Source organism: Drosophila pseudoobscura, chromosome X (genome assembly GCF_009870125.1).
Source record: "Drosophila pseudoobscura strain MV-25-SWS-2005 chromosome X, UCI_Dpse_MV25, whole genome shotgun sequence".
NCBI classification, from domain to species: Eukaryota; Metazoa; Arthropoda; class Insecta; order Diptera; family Drosophilidae; genus Drosophila; species Drosophila pseudoobscura.
This window is the reverse complement of record NC_046683.1, coordinates 27,433,859-27,441,535: the sequence shown is the minus strand read 5'-3', so window position 1 is coordinate 27,441,535 and position 7,677 is coordinate 27,433,859.

Sequence of the window (7,677 nt, the reverse complement as noted above, 5' to 3'; positions counted from 1 at the left end):
ATTGTCAACTATTGCACGATTTTATGATCCACTCGGACTTATAGGGCCAGTAATTACGAAAGCAAAAATATTTCTACAGCAGCTGTGGAAAGAAAAGCTTCATTGGGATGAAAGTCTGCCAGTCTCCTTACGCACAACTTGGATCAACTTCATTCAGCAGTTTGACTTTATGCAACAAATTTCTTTCCCGCGCCTATTGTTCCTTCGAAGCAGCAATCTTGAAATGCAAGGATTTTGTGATGCCAGCATGAGTGCTTATGGAGCTTGCATATACGCTGTTTCGCAAGGCGACAATGGAGTGAAGGCAAATCTTCTATCTTCCAGACCTCGTGTAGCGTCACTGAAGACTATCACAATACCCAAGTTGGAATTATGTGGTGCACGTGCCAACTGATTTAAACCCTGCCGATATGCTTTCTCGAGGATCATTACCAGCTGAGCTCATCAATTGTCATCTTTGGAAGTATGGACCTACATACTTGACAGCCAGTAAGGATCAATGGCCAAGTACGCCTGCTCTTCCAGAGCCGGTTTTGGAGGCACGAAAAACCATACTAATTACAAACTGCGCGTCAAGATATTTGGTGGAAGAATCAAAGTTTGTAAATTCCTTCCCCAAAATGCAACGAATTTTTGCGTATGTATGCAAATTCATTTATCGACGAAAGTCTGGAATAACTGTGGAGGACTTGCGTTTGGGAACCGAACTGCTTCTTCGTCTTACTCAGCAATCTTGTCTATCTACTGAAATAAGAGCCCTTTCTGGAAACGCGAACGGACATCAAGGCTTCAAGCTCGATCGTCTCGCTTTCGCCATTTTTAGATGATTGCGGTTTGCTTCGAGTTGGAGGGAGTCTTAAAAACTCTACCTTGCACTTCGCAGCACGGCATCCCATAATATTGCCCAAGAATCATTCCATCACTTCTGCTCTGATACGGCATTTACACGAAAAACACCTTCACGCTGGACCCCAGTCGCTTTTAGCCATCATTCGTCAACCGTACTGGCCAATCGGTGGCCGAAAGACCGTAGCACACGTAATCCAAAAGTGTGTCAAATGCTTTAGAGTGAAGCCTCGAACTCTTGAGCAAATAATGGCAGATCTTCCGGTGGACAGAGTCAGCGAATTTCATGCATTTTTAGTTACCGGCGTGGACTATTGCGGTCCGTTCCTGTATAAATCAGAAGTTCGAAACCGGCCCCCACTAAAGTGCTACATGAGCATTTTTATATGCTTCTCCACCAAGGCGGTTCACATCGAGCTTGTGAAGGATCTTACAACGTCTGCGTTCCTCTCTGCTTTTCGCCGTTTCATTTGCACCCGTGGAAGACCGATTCGTATTTGGTCAGATAATGCCACAAATTTTGTTGGAGCGCGGAACGAACTGGCGGAACTTAAGTCGCTATTCCTAAGCGACAGTCATCAAGAAGCCGTGCATCAAGCTTGTCTCGCCAATTGAATCGTTTGGCGTTTCATTCCTCCTAGATCGCCACATTTTGGAGGATTGTGGGAGGCGTCAGTCAAGCTTGTTAAACATCATCTTCGACGTGCCCTTGGATCCTCACTTCTTGGATTTGAGCTGCGCACTCTCGCGTGCAATATCTGTGCAATCATTAATTCAAGGTCATTGTTTCCTCTTTCAGAGAACCCTGCAGATCTCGATGTACTCACGCCCAACCATTTTCTGGTTGGCGCCTCCATCACAACCTTCTTGGAGCCGGACTTGGTTCATTTAAACGTCGATCGCTTGGACCGTTGGCAGAAAGCTGGCGCTGGCGCCAATCGTATTTAACCAGTCTTCAAGAAAGAACGAAGTGGCGCAACCGGAATCCTGAGCTTCACGTCAATGATGTCGTTCTTGTTAAGGACGAGAACTTCCCTCCTCTGAAGTGGCCTCTAGCGAGAATCCTCGAGCTCATCCCAGGAGCTGATGGTGTATCTCGAGTGTAAATTTTGTACCATCGTTCTATTGCCTATCAATTCACTTTCCTTTCCATTTTTGTCATTATACTAACGTAACGTAAGCGTGGCTTTATCTATGCTCGCTCAGCAACATGCTCTCATTTATTCATCTAGTCTTTATCTATGCTCGCTCTTGTTATCTTTTCCTATTTTCCTGTCTATGCCGTCGCTAAGCCGTCAGCAGCTGGGCCTGCTCTAGCAGTTACCGCTTGATATAGTTGGAGAACAGACCTTTTTTGTCCCCAATCTATTACTTTGCCTGGAGTTCGGCTCGCTTGCCTCATCCAAGTATATCACTCTAATACTATTGTAAAAGGCTCTGGCATCTTTGGCCACCCTCAACACTCAAAATAACTATAATAAAATTTATAACGTTTCGGAAATTATTAATTCGTGAAATTATTGAACAATCATAGTCAGCGAAAAAGCTCGGTGTCTCAACGTGACTCCGACGTGATCGTCAATAACAATTTGGAAATAAACAGTTATAAACAGTGAAAATTATCCACTAAACATAACTGTTCGAACGCGAAGCGGTTAGTTCCCATTTCGTCGCGCGCTTGCTTCGGGTTCGCTGCGCTTGCATACCAAAAAAAAATCAAACGGTTGGTTCTTCGATTCTTCTTTGTGGATGAGTCCAATGACTTGCCGGAGAACAGGGTGTCTTTTTACAAACTAAAGGCACTCTCAATATACAAAAAAGCCGTTTCACTTCGAGAGACGATATTGAATGATGAAAACAACCCAATCAGTAAAGATGCGCTAAGTGTTCATTTAAAATTCTTGGAAAAAATGTCCGACTCATTTAATGTTACTCATTCTAATTTAGAAGAGCTTGATGTAAGCGAAATTGGCAGCGACTTAAGCAACAATTTTGAGGATTTGGCGATGGAAATCGAAGTTCGTATTCGCTCAGCACTCCGCAGGACTACCCAGAACATGCCGCATCACTCAACGATACGATCCGAGCTCAACGTTACTGCCTCCGGAAATGTACGGTCACGATATCATATTCCTGACATTAAACTTCCCACTTTCCGTGGAGGTTTTACTGAGTGGGCAGACTTTTACTCGATGTTTAGCACAGTAATAGATCAGGAGCCCTTTCTATCAAAGATTGAGAAGTTCCAGCACCTGCGCTCATGTTTGGATGGACGTGCCCTGGAGGCTGTTCGCTCTTTGGAAGTATCGGAGAGCAATTATGATATTTCATTGGACATGTTAAACAATCGTTTAAATAATAAACGTTTAATCTTTCAGGCACACGTCGCTGAGAAGGTTGAAGATGGGTCAACTACAAAGCTACGTACCTTATCGGACAAGCTTCATTCTCACATGAGAGCGCTTAGGTCGATGGGTACCAGACAGACTCATGCTCAGGCCCCAATCTTTCAAGTTCTCTTGTAGCCGCTTTATCACCATGCTCGCCTCCTGCTCAGAATCTTAGCTCAGACATAGTGCTTCTAGCCACGACAGTCATTATGATAAAGAGTCGATTTGGTGATCTTCTTCCTTGCCGGGCTCTTCTGGATTCAGGCTCTCAGATTAATTTAATAACCTCTCGCTTTGCTCAGAAGCTTCAGCTGAAACGAGCCAAAGGGTCGGTATCAGTATCCGGTATCGGCGCTGATTCTGCATTTCACACGGAAGGTTCAGTTAATTTGCTCATTCAATCCAGGACTTCCGATTACTTCACGAGTCTCACAGCTCTCGTTGCTCCACGTATTACAGGAAACCAACCTGCTTCTTCATTTGATGTATCCAAATGGGAAATGCCATCCAATATCAGCCTTGCTGACCCACACTTCAACAAATCTCAACGCATCGATGTACTTATTGGAGCCAGCTTATTTTACGATATTTTATGCGTTGGACAGATCAAATTGGAGAGGGGACTTCCTATAATACAAAAAACCCGTCTCGGCTGGGTTGTCACAGGTGGAGGTCATTACTCCCACAGCTCAGTGCTCCTAGCCGCCCCTAGTTCGACGGAATTGAGTCAAACGCCTACCGTTGGTTTGGATGAGCTAGTGCGAAGGTTCTGGGAAGTGGAAAACTGCCACGGTCCCGCTACAGAAGCAACAAAGGAGGAAATTGCTTGCGAGGAACATTTCAAAAAACATTGCGGTCGGCTTCCAAGTGGCGAGTACTCCGTTCAATTGCCTTTAAAACTGAGTGACAGTCTTCTTGGAGATTCTTATCAACAAGCCTATCGCAGATTCCTCAATCTAGAGCGCAAGTTGGTTCGCAACCCACTTCTCAAGGCCCAATACTCCGCATTTATAAAGGAATACGTCCATTTGAATCACATGTCCCCTGTCAAAGGTGACGCACTTAAACAATGCAAATTATAAATATTGCTGTAATTTCGACCCTGGAGTAGACTGAGATATGTACCCCAGCCCAGGATCGTTTCCTTACAGCATGGAATCCCACTTCGGATGAGCTATTATTTTCATTCTGTCCCAATCAAGTCCCTTCGAAACCAACTAAGCGAGTTGTATTGTCAACTATTGCACGATTTTATGATCCACTCGGACTTATAGGGCCAGTAATTACGAAAGCAAAAATATTTCTACAGCAGCTGTGGAAAGAAAAGCTTCACTGGGATGAAAGTCTGCCAGTCTCCTTACGCACAACTTGGATCAACTTCATTCAGCAGTTTGACTCTATCCAACAAATTTCTTTCCCGCGCCTATCGTTCCTTCGAAGCAGCAACCTTGAAATGCATGGATTTTGTGATGCCAGCATGAGTGCTTATGGAGCTTGCATCTACGCTGTTTCGCAAGGCGACAATGGAGTCAAGGCAAATCTTCTATCTTCCAGATCTCGTGTAGCGCCACTGAAGACTATCACAATACCCAAGTTGGAATTATGTGGTGCAGCGCTACTCGCTCAGCTTATGCATGAAGTGTCTCTGATGAACTTCAATTGCTCTTATTATAGCTGGTGTGACTCCACAGTCGTTTTGGCTTGGATCAAGAATCAACCATCCAACTTCAATGTATTTGTCGCTAATAGACTTTCTGTTATTCAAGAACTCACATCTGGAATGTCTTGGCTGCACGTGCCAACTGATTTAAACCCTGCCGATATGCTTTCTCGAGGATCATTACCAGCTGAGCTCATCAATTGTCATCTTTGGAAGTATGGACCTACATACTTGACAGCCAGTAAGGATCAATGGCCAAGTACGCCTGCTCTTCCAGAGCCGGTTTTGGAGGCACGAAAAACCATACTAATTACAAACTGCGCGTCAAGATATTTGGTGGAAGAATCAAAGTTTGTAAATTCCTTCCCCAAAATGCAACGAATTTTTGCGTATGTATGCAAATTCATTCATCGACGAAAGTCTGGAATAACTGTGGAGGACTTGCGTTTGGGAACCGAACTGCTTCTTCGTCTTACTCAGCAATCTTGTCTATCTACTGAAATAAGAGCCCTTTCTGGAAACGCGAACGGACATCAAGGCTTCAAGCTCGATCGTCTCGCTTTCGCCATTTTTAGATGATTGCGGTTTGCTTCGAGTTGGAGGGAGTCTTAAAAACTCTACCTTGCACTTCGCAGCACGGCATCCCATAATATTGCCCAAGAATCATTCCATCACTTCTGCTCTGATACGGCATTTACACGAAAAACACCTTCACGCTGGACCCCAGTCGCTTTTAGCCATCATTCGTCAACCGTACTGGCCAATCGGTGGCCGAAAGACCGTAGCACACGTAATCCAAAAGTGTGTCAAATGCTTTAGAGTGAAGCCTCGAACTCTTGAGCAAATAATGGCAGATCTTCCGGTGGACAGAGTCAGCGAATTTCATGCATTTTTAGTTACCGGCGTGGACTATTGCGGTCCGTTCCTGTATAAATCAGAAGTTCGAAACCGGCCCCCACTAAAGTGCTACATGAGCATTTTTATATGCTTCTCCACCAAGGCGGTTCACATCGAGCTTGTGAAGGATCTTACAACGTCTGCGTTCCTCTCTGCATCATCTTCGACGTGCCCTTGGATCCTCGCTTCTTGGATTTGAGCTGCGCACTCTCGCGTGCAATATCTGTGCAATCATTAATTCAAGGTCATTGTTTCCTCTTTCAGAGAACCCTGCAGATCTCGATGTACTCACGCCCAATCATTTTCTGGTTGGCGCCTCCATCACAACCTTCTTGGAGCCGGACTTGGTTCATTTAAACGTCGATCGCTTGGACCGTTGGCAGAAAGCTGGCGCTGGCGCCAATCGTATTTAACCAGTCTTCAAGAAAGAACGAAGTGGCGCAACCGGAATCCTGAGCTTCACGTCAATGATGTCGTTCTTGTTAAGGACGAGAACTTCCCTCCTCTGAAGTGGCCTCTAGCGAGAATCCTCGAGCTCATCCCAGGAGCTGATGGTGTATCTTGAGACGCCTTGATCAGAAAGGCTACAGGTGTTAGCCGAAGAGCACTTGCAAAACTATGTCTATTGCCTCTACGAGATGAGGTGAAAGGCATGGATCCTTCCTCGGGGGGAGTATGTTCGGGCGAAGCCCGAGTGTAAATTTTGTACCATCGTTCTATTGCCTATCAATTCACTTTCCTTTCCATTTTTGTCATTATACTAACGTAACGTAAGCGTAGCTTTATCTATGCTCGCTTAGCAACATGCTCTCATTTATTCATCTGGTCTTTATCTATGCTCGCTCTTGTTATCTTTTCCTATTTTCCTTCCTATGCCGTCGCTAAGCCGTCAGCAGCTGCGCCTGCTCTAGCAGTTACCGCTTGATATAGTTGGAGAACAGGCCTTTTTTGTGCCCAATCTATTACTTTGGCTCGAGATCGGCTCGCTTGCCTCATCCAAGTATATCACTCTAATACTATTGTAAAAGGCTCTGGCATCTTCGGCCACCCTCAACACTCAAAATAACTATAATAAAATTTATAACGTTTCGGAAATTATTAATTCGTGAAATTATTGAACAATCATAGTCAGCGAAAAAGCTCGTTGTCTCAACAGATATTAAATGCGAAAATGTATGAATTGTTTGTGACAAAATGAACAAAAATACAACAACAAAAGCACTAAGGTATGTGTGCACAGTGTATGTACAGAAAGATAACAATGTTTTAAAAAATTTTTATTTCGTACGGCTTGGGCAATTTTGTAATGGCTTATATAATCCTTTCCACCGATTTTTTAAAATCAACAGTAGTGTTGCTCCGATCCGGCTGTTCTGTTATAGGTTTCGCATCTGTCAAAAAATCCCACCGTTCCCTGTAGATGTGCTGTGTTAGAAAGGCTATTAGCCGCAGGTTTCTATGCGATGTTTGTTTGATAGTTTTCAAATGCAACACTTCCACTGAACACTGATCACATCACGGGGGAGTCGTGGAATTTTTTGACAGATGTGAAACCTCGATTCCCACACTTCAATTTGGAAAATTTAAACAATTGTAAATTATTCAATTGGCTATGTTATTGGCTATAATAAAGCAATCCATATATGTACACTAGCCGTTATGTTTAGTGCGGCGCCTTGGTTGTAGAAATAATACAAGAGCTGCAGTTCTATCAGCAGTTCCGTAGCAGTATTATGCCAAATGTTTATTGCGAGATTTTCCATTTATACAGTCCATTTCGACATGCGTGTATTTTTTGTTTGTATATTGGCTGCAAACTACCAATCATAAAAAAAGCAAATACATTCATGTGTACTTATTACCACCAATTTCTGGGTCCTCCAT